This window comes from Aedes albopictus, chromosome 3 (genome assembly GCF_035046485.1).
Source record: "Aedes albopictus strain Foshan chromosome 3, AalbF5, whole genome shotgun sequence".
NCBI classification, from domain to species: domain Eukaryota; kingdom Metazoa; phylum Arthropoda; class Insecta; order Diptera; family Culicidae; genus Aedes; species Aedes albopictus.
The window spans coordinates 283,333,429-283,357,658 of record NC_085138.1 but is presented as its reverse complement, the minus strand read 5'-3'; positions in this window follow the sequence as shown (position 1 = coordinate 283,357,658).

Below are 24,230 nucleotides of genomic sequence, written 5' to 3'. Positions count from 1 at the left end.
GTATATACTATTCTCGGTGAATCCATTCGGCGTATTATATAATTTCAAATATAACTTGGTTTGAGCTTTTATGTGATTCCATTTTTACAAACAATAAAATATCAACAAGTCGTGGACGACTGTTGGTATAAAGTGTGAATGAAAATAGTGATAAAAATGCAAGTAAAGTGTGAAATAGATTTTGATGTTTTCGTGAATTTCTTTAATTATGCTCATCTCAATCTGTGCAGCAGAAGGTGATTACACAAATCGTTCGGGGGACGAGAGAATCATTCCTAGAACAGCGCAGCTGCTGATCCGCAATACGACTGGGCTGGTATTTGCACAGTGCTGCCAGTGGAACATTTAGGTAGGTGAATGTAATGAACTCGCCTGCATCTGTAGTTATTTGATTTACATGATGCGCCTAGCGAAATAGTTCCAAAAAACACTTCATTTTCATCATCCACGGGTTCTCCAATTAGATCCCCTCACTTTATAATTTCATTTTTACAAATATGAGCCCATATATAATCTCGCATTTAAGATTACAATTGAGTCTCAACAAGTGCATATGAAGTTGTTATAGAATGTCAACTTGAAGTTGTACAAATGTTCACGTAAAGTTGAAGTTACTAATGGTGCCAAATGAAATCGGATAAAATTGTGAGATTCGTATACGATTTCACCTAATCTGATATTACACTTTATATAATTCTAACTAAATTTCACCATTAATATAGCTTTAGACTAACATCCTTTTATGATTTCTGGTTTGCAGGGTAACCTGTACTCGTGCAGTGCTGCCAGTACATTCTACGGACCGTAATTCTGCCCGTAGACCTCATCCTGCTCAGGGTTACCAGTGTCGATTCCCATTCTGGCCAGCTGTCACTGTCGCTTGCTTGTACGCTCCAGTGCTGGCGTGCACCCACGCTTGACGGATCCTTCCGTCACTGGACGCAATGACTTTTTCCACGGACCCAGCACTTCCGGTTGGCGCCCTCGACCACGTACACTACTACGCTATCTCGCAACGGCTTCGATTCACCAAACCATTTTGTCATCTGGTTCAACTTCGTGGGCATCCATCGCCAGTCTGCCAGTCTCGTCAGGCACAGGGTCTCTCCAATGCTAAACCGACAAACTGCTTATTCCGACGCTGATAAGATCGAATTCATGATATTCCAACCTCCACTTCAATCCAGAAGATCATCTTGGAGATGGTGAAGTTATGGTCCTCTCGTACTGTTCGCGACATCCGTGCACCCAGTACCACTACCTGCACAGTTCCAAATGCGGAATCGATAGCTGCTTCGCCCATCGTTCCCATCTGCCGAAGGCCGCTTCGTCCACAACATCATCCTACTGACTAGCATCCTGTCCACCATAGGTCTCGGATGAGCATTTTCGCCGAAATGGTGACTGGCGTGAGGAAACCCACCGGATCAAACTGCGCCATTATGCGATGCTCAGCACGATTCGCATCGTCGGACGATCTTTTTCTCGGAGGACCTTCAAATAATCCGGTTTTGATGTACTTGCGAAACAGACGACGTCGTGGGCTGTATTCCACGTTGTATTCGTACTCAGTGCTCTTGTCCAAGCTGAAATGCCCCGCCGGCTTGCCACCTCTCCAAGCTTCTCCAGGAACTCATCGGAATTTTATACCCAGTTTCTATTTCGGAACCCGTCACACGAATGAACGTACATATTTCACTTCGTTGGCCCACCCGACCGTTTCCTTTATTGTGTCAACGCTGTCGAAGTAATCGTTCACGTAGTGTTGCTTGACTATCGCTACGGCCGCTTCCGGGTTCTGCTCCGTCGCTACGGACAACATGTAAGTTCAATTTAAGTCGTGTCTTAAAAATAGCAGCGCAGCCGAAATTTTTTTTTTTCTTCTGAGAGCGTCTTATACTGAAAATTTGTTCCTCAGATTGTGGCTCTTGGGGTTTTTCGGTAACATCGCGCCCCCCTGTACTGGCTTCACGGCCCCCGGGGGGCCGCAGACCACCGGTTGGGAACCCGTGCTTTAATGAATACCTACCACCACTGTGTTTGTTCAGGCAGATTCCATAGAGTTTTTGCCTCACGTAGCCGTTCAGCAATGTTCACTCGCCTGAACTCATCGCAATTACGAATGATCCGTTCGCTTGCAAACCCAACATGAACGGCTGGCCATCTCGCTACGGGAACCATCACTCTGCTTCCGCTGCAGATCCGTGCAGATGCACAAACTCTTTTTTGAATCGGATTTTACCGAATGTCTTCCTTACCCTCAAAGACCGAGCGATGTTTGTTCTGCTCGATGTCGAAGTCGATGTTTGTGAACGTAAACTAGCTCCAATATGGGAAACGTGAACACTGGGCACATTTTTCTTGAGCTTGTGTTGACGAAGAGATTGTCAAAAGAGATTGGCGGTGCCCACAGGTTTTTTCAAAAGCGGGTGCAGCTCGTGATTTATACGTGGTACGCAACACTTTCAATTCGAAAACTTCAAGGGCGCGTCCCAACCCGAGTAGAGGAAAAGAGCTCAATAACAGCATATTTTGATATGGAGATCAAAAAGTGAAATGGGTTTGATTGACATAAGAGATAAAAGATCTAAAAATAAAATCAAAAATTTATTCCTGGAATATCATCATCAAATCATATTTAGATTTGGTAAGATCTAACCAATAGCAGCGAGCTATTCGTATGATCTTGAAATATCAAATTTTGATACTGTTCAGATGTTCCAGGAACATTTTTCAGATATTATTTTCAGATCTTTTATCTCTTATATCAATCAAACCAATATCATGTTTTGATCGTCAATATTTTACCTCTACCCGGGAAGCAACACACATGGTTACAAAACAGTCACGTTAACAAAAGTTACTGCGACTTACTGCGAACCATTACATACGCTACCGGGACTGTTTTGTAACCATGTGTGTTGCTTGGGTTTGGTCCTCTGCACGGGTAGTCCATGCTTCGTATCCATAAAAGACTACCGGTCTAATATGCGTTTTATAACCAGCTTTGTTCAAACGTAGAGTTCTGCGGAGTCTAAAGAAAGCTCGATTGCACCATTCGTCTCTGATTTTTTCTGCTGGTGTCGTATTCGGCATTCACAAGTTAGCCCAAGTACACGAATTCTTCATCCGCTTTGATTTCATCACCGTCGATAAAGATTTGGGGTGGTTATATCCTCCCTAGAAGATTCGAAGGGACTCAAGAGTGTCACTTTCTGTAAAGTCTTACAAAGTTTCTGCAGCGCCACAATGTTGTAATTGCGGTGATATAATACGTCGAAGAATATTCTATCGCATCCGGTGAAACCAAGAGATTTGCAGTTCCATGTTCCAAGTTTCCAATCGTTGTTCTTTTTTCCCCGCGTAGGCCTTTGCCGATTTATCAAGTCGTACTTTCTCCTATGTTATTCGCAATTTGGGTGTTTACTATTTACGGGTGGCTTATTGGGCCTAACTATCCTGTCTCACCGAAGCGTCATAGTGTTAGTTTTGTTTAGTGTCCCAACTAACACTACTAGGACAATCGCGCTGACGAGGCTACCACCTTCGGTATAGCTGATGCAATACAGAATTTCATACTTAGCCGCTGAATTCCAGAACAGATGCTGTTGTTTGAGCCGCACCTTCTCGGTGAACAGACGCTCGGGACGTACCATTTTTATCTAGCTGAAATCAGAAGGACAACAGTGCCTAGGCTGCACTTCCAGATAAGCACACAACTCTTAGCTGGCGGTCTTTGTTATCGGCTGACCCGTGGAAGCATGAGGTAGGAACTTGTGAGGGACAGGGCTGTGCTGGAAGCTCTTTGGCGATTCACCATTTTGCAACCCTATAACTATAACTACAATGCTTTTAAACTGCAAAACCAGTAAGTGCAACAAATTTGCAGTTATCACATCGTCAACCATCAAAAATGTGTGGCAAGTTAGGCCAAATGAACCATCGAACCAATAACCCTATCTTACCCTACTGATTCGAATGCTTGTTCCTTTCGCTTCCGTAACAACAGGATTCGCTGACTTTGCAGAAACCCGCCGCCACCACGTTTCTATGGCGCGCAACTATGATAGTGTGGCGTTTTCCCTCGAGGACGACGACGATACCGGTCGGAAGATGGTTTGGGGATTAATAAACAGAGTGACTCCATTTCTTCGCCTTGGTGCCTGTGCCGTGTTCACTAAGGACTACGACAACGATGGCAACGATGACGCCACTCCTTCCTTGTGCTCTCTGCCCCGAAGTTGAACCCTTCCTCCATTGCCAGTAGAATGACCTATTATTGTCTCTATGTATCGACACACGAAGCAGGTTCGGTTCGATCGGTGAAGATAGCAGTGATTTTGAGTTAATACTTGACGAGATTTATTTCTCAACCAGCCGCTTCGGCAGCTCTTCTGTGTAGAGGGCTGTGAAGAGTTTCATTGATTTTATTGGTCATTTTTCATTATCAGTCTTGAGCCATCTCAGCAGCAACACTAGTGCTGCTGCTGATGCTTCCGCTTATAGCAGTACTGCTGACTGATGCTGATGCGCTTAAATTTTCACAAGCGATGGAAAACGCTTTTCCGGATAGATAGTGATGATGGAAGTGAGACCCAGGGATCCAGCTTGGCTAAGGCATAAATTAGAGTGAACCTTAATGGCTTCCGATGTGGCGCACGGGATGACGAGTAAATTTGATAATGTGGATGGAAAAATGTGTGCTAGTTGATTAAAATTTTAGCGACAGCATGGCACGCAGCTAATGGAAAACTTTTTAGTTGCGACAAAGCTGGAAAGACGCTAAGAAGAGTATTAGTTTTAAAATGTATACTGTGCATTGGCTTCATTCATATCATTCAATTAGTATTACATAGGGTTTTTGTTGTTCTTTAGTGGTACAGCCAACTTTCTTTCGTTGCACTTAGCTTGTGGCAGCCCCCTTAGTGACAGATTTTCGTTAATTGAGCTGAGCTATTAACGCTAATAACCATTTGTTATTGTTCATAGCATGACATGATTTGTTAGAATGGTTTCAAGACTTTCAAGAGTTTATTCTAAACATTGTATTTGTGTGTTCAATTTGCTGGTAACGGGCCATACACAAATTACATCATGCTTTTGGGGTTGAGGGGGTTTGAGGAGGTTTGAGGGGGTTTGCAAGACGTGACAACCCATACTGCCGTTCTACGCATAGTTGTCCCATTATATAGTTGTGAAATGTTGCGCATAACAGTCCCGTTATATAATTTGTGAGTAGCAATAGAGTGATTGAAATAAATATTAAGTAACACATTGGTTGGTATGGGGATCCTTATTCTGTTGCAGCATATCTTACTCTAAAATTTTATTCGTAAAACTGTTTTATTACTCATCCCGCATAGAAAATTACTATATGTATTAAGCTCCAAACAGTATGTCTCCTTTTTCTGTAAATGTTACTGTACCACAATCAGTTACTTTTCTGTTGAGAGCTATAAAACTTGAAGCCTTCGACCATTAGGAACGGTCTGAGCAATGCAAACCAATTTGTAACAGTAGGTTATACTGTGCAGAAATTGTCAAACATTATCGCGATGAAAACTTGTGAGACATAGTGGGAATATGGAATGGTCATTTATCAAATTGTTTGTGATTTTATTTGCGCAACACACTTATACATGTGTAGATCACTGTATGTCACTTAAATTTAACAGTTTGCCTTATTGTTTCACACATTGGTAGTTGTGAAGACTGAACATTTCTCTTGTTCAGTTGTAGTATCTAGAGTGATCTGGTTTAGTCAGGGGTAAGTTTTGCATCATAACCATTTATCATCATTCGTGCTCATCATTATCATTCACGCACACATACACTTGCTCATAAATTCGCTCACTTGTTATCTCACACTTGAACTCACTCTATCACTAATAGACTAATAGGCACACTCACTTCCTAACTCACACGCTAACCTATTCACTCACTTATCAACTCACTCACTCACTCATTAACTTATTACACTAGTTTACAAAATAAAACGAAAGTCGTGAACTTGTGTTTGTTCAACTAATTTTAAATCTTTTCCCATAAATTTAAAGCTAAATCTAATATCTTTCAATCTTTTGAATGCAGGTTTTGCGTCAGATTGATGAAAATCAAAATACTGGCGAATTTAAGGTACAAGCTCCTTAAATTTTAGCAAAACTTCCTAAAATATATGAAGAAATGTATTTTTTTTTCAATCTAAAAAAAAAAACAATTTAAAAATTCTTTCTCAACGTTCATTTGATATAGGGTGACAAAGAGTATTATCGGCAGGTTTGTTCTCTTCGTCATGGGGGATTTTTGTGGGCCGAATTGCCTGAAATTTGAGCATATAACTCACCCTGGTTGGGAAGGATGTAAGGCCAACTTGACCCCCTTGACGAAGAGAACAAAACTGCCGAAAATACGTAAGTTCCCATATCATATGTAGCCGAGTTACAGTAAAAATTGCTGCTCAATTAGAGATTACGGAAAATGAGATGAATGAAGTGAGCGACTTTGCTTAAAAATAGAACAAAAATTGATTTTAAATCATCAACCTTGTATGAAAGTCGAAAAAATTTCCGCTCTACTGTATTTTTTTTTACTTCGTGTTTTCGAACTCAGGGCATAATTCTACACCAAAAATGATCATCAGCTTACCGAGTTCAAAAATGCTGTAAACTAGTGTTATCAGTGAGTAAATAAATCACTAACTAATAATCCACTAACATATGCTTATGCACTCACTTTACGTATTCGCCAACTCACTAGCTCACTCACTCAGCTACTTATCAACTCTTCTACTAATCAATATATAGACCAACTACATTACTCAGTAGCTCACTACATCGCTAACCAACTTACGACATCACTCACTAACTCACGACATCACTCACGAACTCACGACATCACTCACTAACTCACAACATCACTTACTAACTTAAAACATCATCCAGTAACAGGCTCACTCAAACTGTTTTTTTAACTCAATACACCATTCACTTATTTACTCACTTATAAACCCAAGTCACTCACCAATTCACTTTATCCTTCCCTTATTGTCTAACACCCTTTCACTCACTAACATGCACACTTCACTGACTAATTCACTCTTATACTCACAAACAGACTCACTAGCTCTTTAACTTACCTACTTTCTCTCTAGCTTACAAACTCACCGTTTATTCACACATTCACCAACTAACAGGCTCACTTACTGATTAACTAACTCATTATCTCACTCTCTCGTTAACTAAATAGTTCACTACTCCACTCACTAGTTCATTAAATAACTCACTTGAATTCAACAACTCACTATCTTATCACCTTACTTATTTACTAACTGTCAATCTGACTATCTCTCTATCTCACAAACTCTTTAACTTCCTAGCTCACTCATTTTCTCCCACTCATCAACTAACTTAATAATTTATAACACACCAACTCACTTACTCACTGCCCCACTCTCTGACTCACTAACTTATTTGTTTATTAATTCAGTTTTCTGCCCTAAGCTCTTCTTGCTTAGTTTGTAAATTACAAACTCACTAACTCACTCAATCTTGAGACAGCTCATATTCACCAATTCACTAACTACATCCCTTACTCATTCACTCATCTCGTTTCTACTTCCAGGGGATCGAGTTAAAAAATAAACACACAGCAGAAGATGTGAAAGTTGGTTGGCCTTCGTAGAAAAAGGTCGCGAACTATGTACTGGGTGGCAGTAGTAAACAAACTTTAAACTCGAACAAAACCAATGCGAGTGACACGGGTGGGCTGTTGGTCAATCATAAAATTTTAAATTGACCGTTAAATCGGCGTACGATGGGAAATGCTAGAGTGTTATGTCTGTTTGTCTGGGGAAAACCATCTTTTAATATTTATTGCTAAACATTGCTTCTGAACACCCCTTATGTTTTGCACTGTAAAGCCACTGACGAACCGATGTGACAGTGGTTTTCAAAACAGAACCCTAACTATCACGTCGGTTCGTCTGTGCTTTGAATCTGAGACCTTTGAACACATGATTTCCGGAGTAATTCGCGAATACGGCGTAATTGGCAAAGCAACAACAATGCGAAAACAACAACCAAATTTTCTTGATACAATTTCAATTCTTTTTTAGAATTATTTCAAAGTAATTCAACATGAGCAAGCTTAATTGACAAATTTTCCTAATTTTCTAAGAATATAGTAATAATTTCATAATGTTTACAGAAAATTGCATTTTTTATTATGCTCGGATATCCGATAATGCTATACGCTCAATATTGCACATTTCCCACTCTACTGACCACTTTTGCAGTTAGCATAAGTGCGGGATCGTTGATAAAACTGCGATTTCGCATCACATCATCTCGGTATCTTTTGCGCACTTATTCTTTATTTTAAGATGCTGAATGAGTGCGACATCAAAGTGATTCGAGGCGAAATCGCAGTTTTGTCCACAATCCCCCACTTATGCTAACAGCGAAAGCGATCCAGTGAGGTAGGAAATGCGCAATATTATGCGTCGTGATTCGATATCAATTTCAGAATCGCCTTCTGCTATTCGCCATGTTTTTGATTTTGACAGAATTTCGCGTTTCACTTTCACCGTGTTTACGTTTTGATTTCAGTTTCACCTTTTACTTTCGTAATCAAAACACCAAAAGTGGAAGGCGTAATTTTTGTTTTTATTTCGCGCGACACAGAATATAATTACGCCTTCCACTCAACCCGTGATTTTCAATAGTTAGAAAAGTGGTATCAAGAAAAGCTGGTGGGTATTTTGTAGAGAAATCTAGCATCTTTTCACTCCTACAATCACTTAAATTGTGTACAGTTTTTCAGTTACGACCTTTTCTCGAATTACTCCGGATTTGATTTGAATTTGATCAGCTTTTTGAATAAACACCTGCGGTTCTCGCATTGCTATTGGTACAGGCGTGCCATTGGCATGTGTTTACACAACAAAATCAGACGATCCTCTGATGTTTACGTTCATCCACATTGTTCTGCCACTAGCTGCTTATGTTATCATAACGAAACCAGCTGTTTTCGCCAGGATCATGGATAGATGGCGAAAAGCGTTCGGAAATGAGTTCGATTTTCGAGCAATTTCTATTTCAAATGATTGAAAATGTTTGGATAAAAAAATTGCATTATAACAGCTACACCCGCAGCAACAAGAAAAAGACATTATTATTTTCAAGTACATTTTTCTATTTGCTTGAAGGTATATCTGAAACTTCGGACCGGTGAACTACTCTAAAGATTCATTCATGGAATCCTTCCAAGGATTCATGCAGAAATTCCTCCAGGAATATCGTAACTTTTTCAAGAAATAATTTAGGAACTCTTTTTTTTTTTTCTTTTTTTAAGACACGGACACCGCCTTTATCCAGAGGCTGTACAGACTGTACGAAACTTAATACGAGACAACGGACACGATACGCAGTACGAGTACCAGTGGATACGAAGAAAAAATATTTCTTGTGAATAGTTTCATTAGTTGGAGCGGGAATCAGACCCACACCTCACGGCATGGTACGGTTACAGTGACCCCACAATTTATGAATCGGCAAAAATGACCACAGTTTATGGGTCACTCATTTGATCAACATGGTGATTCATAAATAGTGTACAAAATTAAGGTGATTCATCGGTGTGGGGTCACTGTATACACTTGCTGACACTAACCGCACGGCTACGAGGCTTCACAAAAATTATAACTAGAAATGCCAGCCATTTAAGGGCTTGTCGAAGTACTGCTACCACCTTCCAATAACCTCACGCCCGTCCGTTTCCCGTACGATGATCCCGTCTTTACCCCTACACTAGGCTGCGGCTTATTTTTCAAAAGTTGTGCCATAACTTTCTCAATTTTTAACCGATTTTCAGTCTTTTTTATGAATTTCTCATACATAAAATTCCAAAAGAACACGTAGAACATTATTTTTTTCCAAAGTCACGCAAAATATGAGTTTATGAAGATTTATTTTTTTTATTTTTTTCCTCTTTTTACAAAAATTATTAACTTTAGAGTCCTATAAGTTTTTAACCGGTTGACCAATTTCAAAGTTTTTGGCTTGCTTTTGTAGATATTTTTGTTACCTAAGAATGCTGTGAATAAACTGCACCTTTTAAAAATCGTTTCAAAATGGATAAATATCAAAAACTGTTCAAAAACGCGTATTTTATTAGAAAAATCAAAATTTTGGCAAAATTTTAATTGTTTTCATGCTTAGTTTCGGGCATAAAGTGAAAAAATCATTGATGGATCGCAGCAGTCCGCGAGCGTGTGCGGGTGTGTAAAATTTTCTCGCTGTAAGTTTTTTTCGTGTCCGTGAGATTTTTATTCAAGCTCACAGTTGAAGAAGAATAAGGAAAAAGTGAAATTAGTTTGCGCCGTGGCCAAAGGACACATCTCCGTGAATTTCCCGACCGTATTTGCAGAACCATAGGTTGTAGTACGTAATGGTATGACCGGTGTTTGGACTTCAAAAATTGTGAAAATATCAGTCAAAAAAATTAAAATGAAGATTTTAACGGTTAAAAATGTAATGTTCCTCTCTCGAAGTCGTGGGTGTCGTGTTGCGGATTTATGCCTAGATATATTTGCGGGGCCAGTCGAAAATAAAATGCTTCGTACATCGTGAAAAAGGGCAGCCAATTAATCGTCCCATAATAAATTAAAAAGTTTCCATAAATAATTCGAAAATTACCAATAAATAATTAGGGGTGGAAGCAATAATAAACTAGAAAAGTTCCATAAACAATTCAAAAAGCGCATAAATAAATCGAAACTTCCCATAAATAATTGATTTTCTAGCAATAAAAAATGTAAGAATTTCCACAAATAAATCAACAATTGCAATAAAAAACTATATTTTTTCCAACAAAAATTTTCGAACATACTACATTATACAGATAGAAAGACTGAAACTATTGTGCAATTTAACAGACAATCGCTTGCTGTCCGAACTCGCTAACGCTCGTCGGACTTAAAAAAGGGATAACATCTCTGTTCGCATTATACCGGGCAAATTCTTGGATCTGTGGATTGCCTAGAACCGAATCGACGCAGTTACGGCGCGTCGGATTTCGGAAACATCGGCGGCCTTCTGCCGCCTCAGTTCCTCAATCCTCTATGCGGCTTCGCCGCATGGCTCAGCCGGTACTTTTACCTTGCTCATCAGTTCCTATTTATTGCTAAATTTTCAATTGCTTTTTTGATGTTTTTCAATTGGGAATTTGTAAATTTTTTATGGAAAAATCAGATTTATTTATGGAAAATTTTAACTGTTTTGGTGGAAAAAATGTAGTTATTTATTGCAATTATTGAATTATTCGTGGAAATTCCGACGTTTTTTATTGCTCGAAAATCAATTATTTATGGGAAATTTTGATTTATTTACGCACTTTTTGATTTGTTTATGGAAATTTTATAGTTTATTATTGCTCCCACCCCTACTTCTTTATTGGCAATTTCTGATTTTGTTACGGAAAATGATCACTTTTTTATGAGTCGTTTATATTTTAGCCGTGAAAAAGTAGTTTTGAGATGGCTGCGCTACTCCTGTCAGCTTCAGCTTCCTAGTAATAGAGTGCTGTGTGCTGCTGAAACGTTGGTTGGATACAATCCCATTGGCTGGCGACATTATCGATAGCGTTCTTGATTTTGGGGAAAAATCCGGAAGCTGCACAAAGAAGATAGAACCAACTGTCCTGCTCATTGATGGATGAATGCTGCTTTCCATCATGAAGAATACTGGAATTAATTTCCGGCTCAAATTGGGTGAGATTTTTCTGATTTTTTTTATTGTTGTTATTATACAATTTTCCTAACCAAACTTGACCATGACAATGGTTTCAGAGAGCGAGTATAGGCGCTTAAGCCTAGGCATAAGGCTTGGGCATATGATGTAAATGTCGTTGTCCCATCCCAGGAAATCATACTACCATGGGGTGTGCATTTACCTTCTTAGCTACGCCACTCCCAACGATTATATATACATACATACCCAATCCCTTGCCCAATCCCATTGAAAATGAAGCTGTTGCTACGGTTGTCCCTGTTTCTTCTTTTGCAATATTCAAAAAATTTCGTCAATTTTGTTATTGCGACATTTGCACCCATTTAGACTCGGCCCGAATTCATTATTATCACAATCGAATTTCGCACACGACTTCGCAGAAGCTAACGTGCACAAGTTCGGTTGAGTTCATGACAGAGGGGTCGGATGCACAACAGGTAAACAAAATAAGTTTGATCAGTGTAAAATGTCGCTGGGAAATGATGATCTAGTGGATTCTCAAATTGTCACAGTAGTCTAATCATTAACGAGAAACCCAATATTCATAAGTGGATAATCTAATTGCCACAAATTTTTGAACTATCTTCGAACCCACTAGTCTGCACAGTGGGCCTGTCCGCTTTAATATTTGTATCACATCAACGCTGATATGCTGCAAATATTAATATGTATTAATATTAAAGTCTATGTTAATACTGAAAATACTAGAAGAAATTCTGATATTTCCAGGATGCTTTTCAATACGGGCTGTGCAAGCACTAGAATAGAATAGAATAGAATAAAGTGAAAAATTCATTCTAAATAATCATATGGGAACCTTAAACTTCAATTTTTGGAGTGATCTGAATAAAAAAAATATTTTCATGTTCGAAATGCGAGGAAAACAAATTTGAAAAAAAAAACCTTCAATGTGTTCCATATCCCTAAATATGATGCTAAGTATCTGGTTTGGAGTAAAAAATTGAAAATAATCGTCAAAAACTCCACATTTGCATAAAAAAATTAAGTTTTAAGGCATGTTTTGGCAGTTTTTGGTGAAAAGTTTCATAAAAATGACTACTTCGACGAATAGTTTGTGGAGCGGACCTGGTGTGATGGTTAGAACACTTGACTATCACGCCGAGGACCTGGGATCGAATCCCATTCCCGACAAACTCGCAAAATGTGAGTTCTTCCTTCGGAAGAGAAGTAAAGCGTGGGTCCCGAGATGAACTAGCCTAGGGCTAAAAATCTCGTAAATACGATAAAAAAAACGAATAGTTTGTTTGGGACAAAGATAGGTAAGTGTAGAATTAGCATTTAAGTTAAAATACACATTAATAAAAACAATAAAAAACAAAGATAGGCAACAGAAATATCTACAAAAGCAAGCTAAAAAAATGTCAAACGATTGCAAAGTAATCGGACTCTGAAGTTAAAAATGTTTGTCAAAAAAAAGAAAAAAAAAAATTAAATCTTTAAAATAATATTTTGCGTGACTTTAGAAGAAATAATGTTCTACGCGTTTATTTGAAATAATTTGTGAGTGATTCATAAAAAAGATTGAAAATCGGTTGAAAATTGAAAAAGTTATAGCACTTGAAGTGAAAACACCTTTTTATTACTCGAAAATTCAACTTTGAGGCGATTGCGCCACCTCAAAATCTCAATATTTTTGGCTCAAACTCAGAGGTTTCTCTATTAATGTCATTTGAATCCAGAAGAGCTTACGAATTCCAGGTTCCAACAGCAGTTGAAAAATAAACCGCAGCCTACCCTACACATTTTGGCTCTTTGTACGAAGCTGTTTCTAGATGTCTTGTACTTTTGGTAGAACTTGAAAACCACATAACCTTTTGCTCTGCAGAGAGCGATTTCTCAATTTTAAATTGGTCCTATTGAATAAGGTAGGTATGTTGAAGAAGGAAGTAGAAGAAAAAGAGGTAGGAATATAATCATAAGCTGGTAAGGAAGAATGACTGAGGTCAGAAGAGAAACCAATAAACATTGATTTCGCGGAAACGACCCAGTTGTGTCAAATTTGTATTAATTTATGAGTTCCTTATCATGAATAATTTTAATTGTGTGCCCTTTTACAGCGCACAGTTTATTCCGCCAATCCTCCAAAGTATGTGAAAAACAATGTGGAACTCTTCAAATTTATTACCATAATGGTATGACCCCTTGAGAACGAACCGCATCCGATTGTTATCATCGACGCTATTAAAATTTCCGCTCTTCAATACGATACAGCTAACGTCCACCTGCATTAAAGAATCAAACATCGCACTTTAATCCTCCCCGCTCGAACCGGAATTCAGCCTTTAAACCCCAACAAACAGCAACAACGCAACGGCCGATGATATCATATTGGCAATAGATCCCAGCGCTTGTGATGATTGATACGATTAATATAAATTCTCACAGCGAAATTAATTGCTTTTTCCTAGTGCTGCCGCATGCAGGCAGAGCTCTAACCAAACTCTGCTGGACCAAGCTGCCCGGCCTGGGTGTGGTAGACCACATCTCATCCGCCGCGCGATCCGCGAAACCACCCTTCGCTTATCATTCGCAATACCACAGGGAAATTAATGTACAGGAAATTATCCGATCACCATTATCACAACATTATCATTATTGCTGTGTATAGGCTACCGATTGTACATTAGTGCCTCGTTTGTCTGTCGTTTTCGCGAGCTGTTGCCTGCGAAAACAGGAACTCATTTCGGTGAATAAAACAGTTCGAACATCTGGAAGGGCCACCGCAGGATACCTACTTATTCTGATCACGTTGAGGCAGGGACTGACAACTAATTAGAAACATAATTTAAGTTAAGTTATTTACATATCGGCACCAACATTTCAAAAGGACGTAACTGCATTTACAACCAATGCCTTCTCACAAAGCTGTGGAGCGTATCCCATCCCTCTCGAGCAATCCACTAGCACAAATAGAAAGATAAAATCCTCCTCTTTCGATAAATGGACATGAATTGCGTGAGATGAATGAAATACGATCCACGTCTCTGTGAGAAGGCATTGGTTGCAAAAGCAGTTACGCCCTTTTGAAATGTTGGTGCCGATATATTCATTGACGATTCTCAACTATCAATTTCAATGTTGAAAATTACCAAGACGTGTCATCATGATTTTTTGAAGCAAAATTTGAAAACAAAACTTAATGACTTTTGCTGCTTTTTGAAGATAACTGCGAAAATAATAATTAGGGCCGATTTCTTCACCTCGGCTTAACCGATAAGCCAGGCTTACCCATATAGTTAAACCTGGTTTAAAGCTTAAGCCAGGGTGAAGAAATCGCCCTTTAGGCCTTTTAAACCTTTCTTACCTAGTCCCCAAACTTCGGACAGCATGGAAAAATCAGTGGATACTGCGATTTCACAGCGAAACAAAAATCAACTTTTGGTCTGTCTCAAGAGCAAACTTATGTTTCCCCGACAGAATTTGGGCAGCTAAATCCGAATCTGGGCTCAGATTTGCTTCAGCTCGTCTTAATTTTGAGCTATACCCCAATTTATAGGACAAAATGTGCGATTTTGTTTTTTTTTTACTGCAAGCCATTAAGCATGGATTTTTTTAAGCATTCAAAAGGTAAATGTACATTAATGACTCATGCAAAATTTTTTGTTTTACAAAGTCGAATTTGATAGTTTTAGGCGATTTATGTTTGGTACGATATTTCCTATACAAGTCAATTACCAAAAGTTGCATGCAAGTTTACTTACTAACATAAAATGCTTAAATCTACCAAATTTGATTTGGTAAAACGAAATATTTTGCAATTCTATTTAAATTTGGTCTACGAAATGATTGACGGCAAATTAACAAATTTAGATGTTAATTGTCCAATTTACCCTTTCATTGCTTAAAATAGTTATTTATGTAACGACAAATTGCAAAAAAGTTGATTTTTTCAGAACGAATCGTACATTTATCCAACTAGGCTTTATGCAATGATTTTTTTCATAATGCAACTCAATTGAGTTGCATAATGTTCATAATGCAACTCAAATGTTATGAATTCTTTTATTCCAACTTTTGAGTTTAAATGACATTTTCATTACCAATATGACGTACAAGTCATAAATTTTAAAAATTATCTTTCAAAAAAGGTAAAATATTCATGTTTTGAGAATGAAATATATGTTTTATATTATTCAGCATATTAAAGCTTGCTATTGGACAGTTTGAATGCACGTATGGCACAAAATTTATGAGTCATAAATCTTTGCGAGCTTTCATTTATAGTTCCTTGGAAATTTAGGTACATATTTTTTAAGTTAAAAAACGGTTCGTGCCGTCACGTGTATCCGCGATTTCGAATAGTAGAATCTGAAACATCATGCTTAGGGCTCAATAAAAACGTTCAAATATTTTGCTAAAGTTTGTTGTTTTCCAAGTTAGAGCTATCTATCTTCTATCTATATACATAAAAAATGCAGTGGCATACGTGGGACCGCGCATAACATGCAAACGGGTGGTCCGATTTGGGTCGCCTGAGTTTTGTTTTGTTAGTCTTCACCCAAGGAAGGTTTATGAGGCAAAAAACATGGCAAAAATGAAAGTTTTTGAAAATCGGGTTTTATACATTTTGCACGGGGCTTGCACTTGACTAGGGACTTGGAACGTCAAAAAACGCAGTAGGCAAAACAAAGTTTGCCGGGGGCAGCTAGTTTTTTATAAAAGTTCTGGGTTTTCAGATATTTTACAATATTTTACTCTTTTTAACTGAAATAAAATTTATTTTCCAACATTTTCTAATAAATAAACGCATAAAATGTGGGGTTTACTAACTTACACAATTTTTAAAATTTTTGAAGTTATGTAATTTCTGAATAACCCTTTTGAAATAAAAATACTATATAACATATCTAGACAACCTACAGGGTGCGGCAGGAAAAAATGCGAAAACTTCAAGACGCTATCACACGCTAAATATAGGATATATATTAGCGTGGTTCAAAAAATCGTTTTTGCTCCACATTGCTTATTCGATTCGTAACCAAATTCTAAGCCTTTTCCCAAAAATTGAGCTGATTTGGTTGAAAATTGAGAGTGCACAAGCCCTTCAAAGTTTGTATGGAAATTACTATGGGAAAAGGAGTTTTTCATTCAATTGACCGTAGCATTTCCCCAGCTGCCCTGGAGTGTTAATTGACCCTTGGCACTCCCAGGCTACTCTACCACCTACAACTTTGTCGAAGACCACATTCAAATCGGACGTCTCATTAATTTATTATCGATTTTTATCCAATTGGAGAAACTTTAACAGTGATCGTTCAGCTTCCCAGCAGGCAACATTGCTGCACATGGCGCCAAAGATAGCACACACAGAAATCATGGCTACTATGTTTCAAGGCAAATTGCAGTGATGCCCATCGGATAATGTAACCATCATGATCAAAGATTTTCATTCTGGTCAAAAATCAATAACTAATTAATGTGGCGTTCGATTTGAATGTGGTCTTCGGCAAAGTTGTAGCTGATATAGTAGCCTAGGGCTACGAAGGGTCAACTAACACTCTAGGGCACTTGGAGGAATTCTACGGTCAATTGAATGAAAAACGTCCTTTTTCCATAGTAATTCCCATGCAAACATCGAAGGGCTTGTGCACTCTCAATTTTCGTCCAAATGAGCTCAAATTTTGGGAAAAGGCTTAGAATCTGGTTACGAATCGAATAAGCGGTGTGGAGCAAAAACGATTTTTTGAACCACGCTAATATATATGACTATTTTTTCATGACAGTGTATCAGTCAATGTCTGTATTCCAGCACTACAAAATAAAAATAAAAATATTTAATTTTTAACATGTGATAATGTAAGCCTGAAAAGTGGGTATCAATAAACTGCGCACCTAATGGTCATATGACACATTAACTAAAATAGTAACAAAAAACCAGGCTACCGTGGGGTGACCTAATTTTGCGCGGGTCCAAATTTCACTCACTGATCATGTTTAGACATCATAATCATAAAAACAATTGTTCAATTGTCCCAATTTCACTTTAACTATACTATCTAAAGTAAAATTTGAACAATTCAACGATTAGTTCTATGATTATGTTCTCTAAATATTATAAGTGAGCGAAATTTGGACCCGCGCGAAATTAGGGTACCCCACGGTATACTAGTTCAGAGCCATGTAGTTTCACATACTAGATGAAATAAGCACATATATACTATGATATTGTAAAGAAAATCATAAACTTTGTTTCATCAGATATGAAATTTAGCGACCTGTGCACTTTTCAGAGGTTTGAAAATTCTGATTGTCTTCAGCTTCAGGCGCCGTCTTATAAAGGTTAGTGACCAAAATGGGATTGTTAGAGATCATGGAACTTTGAAACATAGATTGGTTTATGTCGAATGGACGAAAATAAGGTTTAAAGTTGAAAAACACTTTCGCATTTTTTCCTGCCGCATACTGTGTTACGCTCATTTTACGCCCTATACGGTGCGACGGACGGCACTTCTCTGACATTATCGACGTCAGGACCTATCGTGCCGTTAATATCGACTCCGACCACTATTTGGTGATGGTTAAACTTTCCGTCATCAATAATGTACGATACCGGCGACCGCAACGGTACAATCTTGAACCAGTGTTGCAAAAATTCATCTAACTCATTTGAGCACTAACCAATAAATCTTTTTTTTCCTTCTATTCATGTTCAAAACGATTTCATTCATCGTTGGAGCGGACCTGGTGTGATGGTTAGAACACTTGACATCACGCCGAGCACCTGCGATCGAATCCCACTCCCGACAAACTCATCCAATGTGAGTTCTTCCTTCGGAAGGGAAGTAAAGCGTGGGTCCCGAGATATGAACTAGCCTAGGGCTAAAAATCTCGCTAATACAAATAAAAAAAAGATTTCATTCAATCAGATCACCTATCAAATGAGAAGCGAATCCTTTTCAATTGAATAAATTGTCACTCGAATGAGTAGCTGGGCTCGAAACACGAAAAACCCTGCAAAATTCCGCCGGACTGAAAAAATATCGAATGTCGGGTCACTTTTTATCGAATATTTGGCCACTGTTGGACCAACATCGAACAACTATTGGGTCCATGTTGGGTTTGGTGGTCAAAATAAAAATATGTGAATGATAAGTTGATGTCGAGTTTGACGTCATCAATGATGGTAAAAGTAGACGTGTGCGCCGAAGCAGTTTTCACCGGCGGCGGCGTTTATAGTAATTTGAGGCAGCGGTGGCGGCGTTATCGGCGTGACCTTTTTTTTGTGAAATGCTAAAAAACGTTAATGCAGAATAATTTGCTTCCTGAACTTAAGTACAATTTTCATCTATTTTGTGTGAAAAGTGTAAAGTATGTAAATCAGAGATATCAATAAAAACTATCCTTGCAATAATTATGCTATAAATTTTAGAGAGACTCCCTGAGGACGTTTACCAGGAAATTTATGAAGGATTCCACTCGATAGAAATTCACAACGTCGCAAGTCTCTTCTTAGGATATTCTATTCCAAAAAATATTTTAGACCAGTGTCATGGTAAAAGATTATTTTTTGAAGTTCTTTGAGGGTTCTTTTCAGGAATTCTTAGAAGGATTTTCTTATGCGTTTCTTCTGGAATTCCTCCAGAAAATGTTCAATAGATTCTTCTAGAAGTTTCTCCAGGAGGCTTCCTGGAAGATCCCCAGATATTCTTCCATGGGTGGGATCGAAAACTTCTCTAGAGATTTATAGACACCTTCCTGTGGATTCTTTCAGATTTTTTTCCGGCGACCCTAAAAAATCCCTCCAAAGATTCTTTCAGGAGTTCCTTTAGAAATCACTTCAGGAATTATTTCTTGGCATTTCTCCAGGAATATCTCAAAAATATCTCTTCTTGGAATTACTGCACAGCAATCTTCAGTTTTCCAGAATATTTCTTTTTGTGATTCATTTATGAATACTTCACAAGTTCTTCTAGGGAAATTGTATTAGGGAGTTTTATCCATTTTTATCCAATACCATACATACATTGTGCAAGGTATTATTTCAAGAATCCAGAAGTATGTCCAGGAGTTTTTCCAGGGTTTGTTCTAAATCATTCATTAGGGGATCCATTCATTTTTTTAGTACCTTTGTCCGCAACTTCTGCACGAATTCCCGATGAATTGTTTTAAAGGACTCCTTCAGAAACTTCTAAATGATTTTATAGAGCTACTTCGGCACTGCAGTCTTGGGGAATTAAAACGATAGTTTTAGATTTTTCCCAACGTTTCGACTCGTATTAGAGTCTTCTTCAGGGGATACTGTAATTATGGGAATCATTATTGTGTGGGTTACATGTTTCGATAGTTCACTTACATTCTGATTAATCGTTTTTCGTTAGGGTTCACATAGAACTGTCGGTGTCTAAACTATTGAACATTGGCTGTAAACAGGCATAAACAATGTTTAGTTACACATATTATTCTAAAAGTGGTTTGAATTAGACCTACATGTGGGATATTAAGTGAAACGTAGCGAGTTTTGTTAATTTCACTTAATGAAGCAACTAAATTCTTCGCACTACACATCTGGTGGAGGTAACGGTTGGTTTGAAGATGGTGGATCATTAGTTGTTTGATGGGTTTGAAATGTTTCGCAAAAGGTTTGTAAGATGGCTGCGTATGTGGAGTTTAACCCACTAACGTCTGTGCGATGATTTACTGTGTGTGGTGTGTTAGTGATATGGCACATTTCTAGAAATGCGAGTGTGTTCGTGTGATTGCTTCTGTCTAACACTGTGACCTGGCCTAGATTGAACATGTGGTCGTGATCGATGCAATGTTCGATTAACGCTGTTCGCTCTCTCAATGTTATCATATCTGTATCGGTTTTACTGTACCCTAATTCTTTTAGCCTGTTTAGTTTGTTAATATGTGTTTTGTGTCCGTATAATCTTGTTTGTAATCTGTTGTTGGTCATACCAATGTAGCATTGTTTACAATTGCTGCATGGTATTTTGTATACTACTCTACTCCTATCTAGCATACTAATCGGGTCTTTTACGGGTGTATGGAAACGTTGGATGGTTTTGGTTTGTCTGCATGCGATGGTGATGTTGTTGTAGTCTCTGTTGAGGATGATTTTATTCAGAAATTCCTCAAGGATATTCTTTAAAAATGCCTTCAGCGATTTTCTCAGAAACTAATCCAGGATTTTTTCCTTATTTTTTCCAAAAAATATCTCATGAAATTCTTCCAGAAATTCCTTCAAAGCCATTTCAGTAGTTTTTGTGGTAAATCTCAGGAATTCCCCCAAGGTATTTTCCAGGAGCGCCTCCAACGATTGTTTCTGAAATTGTTTCAATGAAATTAAATCTCATCAGGAAATTTTTGAACATTTCTTTAAAAATTCTTTCAGATAACCCTCCCAGAATAACTCCTACATGTTTTATGTAATTTTATGAACTACTTCTGTAAATATCTGTGGAGTAATATCTCAAAGAATTCCCGGAAGAATCTCCAAAGGAATCCCAGGAAATATTTCTGAAAGAACCGCAGGAGGCATTCCTTCGGTAACCTCTGACGATATTTTCCAAGGGAATCCTTGGAAAAAGTCATGGAAAAATGTTTGAGGTAATCTCTTACTGATATTAATGAAAAAATCCTTAAACTACTGAAGGAGTCTTAAGTGATATTTCAGATGAAATTTTTTAGTGGGCTTTCGACGAAATCCATACAGGAATTTCCGAAAAAAAATCCTTGGAGGATTTTTTTAAATAAATTGTTTATCTAGTTCCTGAAGATTATGTGAAAGAATCAGGCGTGACGCAAATTTATCGCCCAGAACGTAAGCAATAGAATGGGTCAACGTTGTATGGAGAAACTTTAAATTTGATCGTAGCAACCCGTAACAAAGCTTTTTCAATCTATACTAGCGTCCAAAACAATTGTGCAAAATTTGGGAGCGATTGGTTGCGTCCCCGTATTCCGCGTTGCGATTGAAATTTGTATGAAAGTTGGTATGGAAAAAGCACTTTTTGCATTTTTCTTATAAGTTGAATTCTTTTTTCCTAATACCATGTAACTAATGTCCTTAAAGTATAGCCTAGGATATGCCGAAAAACTTTGCCAAAGACCGCAAAGTGAATCGACGCTTGTGAAAATAGTTATTCGCCTGGTAACTTAGGCCAAAAGTTGAAATTTTATTATTGGTGCTATTCCTTTAGGGAATCGCGCTACTTGGGCGGTGGCTTCTATATTCGTCTGTTTTCCACTATAACTCAGTCAAATTTAAACCAATTGACACAACTTTTGGAATGTGGTGAAATAGGTATAGTATCTACCCGTGTACAAGATTTAAAGTCAATTGGTTCAAAATTGACTGAGTTATAGTGGAAAACAGACGAATATAGGAGCCACCGCCCAAGTGGCGCGATACCCTACGTGTTAAACGTTAAGCACCACCGGACAATCTGTACGTTATAACTCTTTTCACAAGTGTCGGATCACTTCGCAGTCTTCGGCAAAGTTTTTCAGCATATCCTAGGCTATACTTTAACGTCATTAGTTAGATTGTTTTAGACGAAAAATTTCAATTTATGAGAAAAATGCAAAAAAAAACACGTTTTCCCAAACTAAATTCCATACAAATATCAATCGCAATGCGGAATGCGGGGAAGCAACCAATCGCTCCCAAATTTTGCACAGCTGTTTTGGACGCTAAAAGGAATTTAAAAAGCTTTGTTCCGAAAAATCGACTTTGTTGAGCCAGTCTAGTAAGCAATTTAATGACGTAAATTTATAGATCTTAAGACTTATCCATACGTCATTCTTGTAAAATTGAATTCAATGTGACGTAAACAATTTGTGAATCGTGCATCATTACGTTTCATATGACGAAAAATTCAGTTAAATGTAAAAGATAATTTTCTAAAAATTAAACACTGTTAGAATGTCAGGAATCCATGGATGGTTTTCTGAAAAAATCCCCGGTGAAATTTCTTAAATAATCCATGAGCTTCTCAAGCATGGAGTTGTTTTAGAAGAATTTATGATGAAATTTCTGGAGGGTACTGTACAGGAATGTCTGAAGATTGCATGGAATATATGCCTTGAAAAATGTCATTCGATAATTGCCATAAAAATCTTCTAAGAGATAAACAAAGAATATGTAGGAGGGGGGCACCCGCATACTCGCCGATCTACTGAAGGACCGCGGGTTCGGCATCGTAGCGCTGCACACTGGGGCAGGATTGAAAATACATGGAAAAAACCTCTAGCTCGTCGAGACGTCGAGATACTCATTTGGTGTCTTCAGAGAAAATATTTCTATGAACATGGTCGATATTCTGAGCGGTAGTCAATTTTTCTTACGTTATTCGCATAAAAGTCCTATAAGTCATTTTGGCCAAATTACATTTTAGCGATATGGTGTCTTCGGCAAAGTTGTTGGGCTATTTATGCTGAAAAAGTTTGCTGAAGACGTCAAATTTCCAAAGCCTACTATTCTTGAGATATTGACCGATTTATAAAATACCTACCTAAAATCGATTTTTTTTTTATTAAAATACGTTTTTAAACAAATTTAATGTCCGTTTTCGAGTTATAATAATGAAAAATACTAAAATAAACCATATATGGAGAAAATTAGTTGGAAAAAATAAAATATGCATTGATTTTATATAGAAAGTTCCCGAAAATCACGCAAAATGTATATAGGACGTTCTTGCAGTCGGGCAAGTTCGGGCAAGTTTTTTCATCGGCAATCACCTAAAAAATACATTAGCTTTCATGTAAAAAATTTTCACAGACATGATATTTAATGATTTTTTCTAAATTGAGTTCAAAGTTTACTGTTTTGGGTAAATTAGTACAAAAATTTTGTTCATAAAATACTACGTTTTAAGGTGCCAAGTGAAACATGAAAAGTATAGGTACAATCTAGTCATAGATTTAATTGTTTCTAATCTCCAAACAAATTGTAAAACACAAAAATGTCCCAAACGCCAATGCAAGTATGCTTTGGGTTCTATCATTCGTCAATGCGTTATACAGTCACACATCATGAATATTTTTTGATTGTATGATTATTATCTTAATTAATACAGATATTAAAAAAATATTATATTTTAAGCATAAATAAATGTATTCAATGATCTAACAACTCAAAAGCATGTGAGTAAAAATGTAGAAAAGCTTTTCAATTATTTTAACCTAGTCGTACGTACTAAATATTTAAATATTTTGCGTACTAAGCAAAATTAATAACAATTCATCAGAAATATACCAGTAAATAAATATTCTTTGTTATTTGATTCCTCTATTATTTAGCTGTCTTTCAAATTAGTGGTCATCACAGAAAGCAAACATATGTCTAGATCTCTACAAAATATGGATGTGTTGTAAAGCAGTCATTGAATCATCACGCAAATACATTACGTGTGAATAAATCATTAACGAATGATAAAATCAAGGCATGCTTTTATTGGCGGCATTTGGGACATTTTT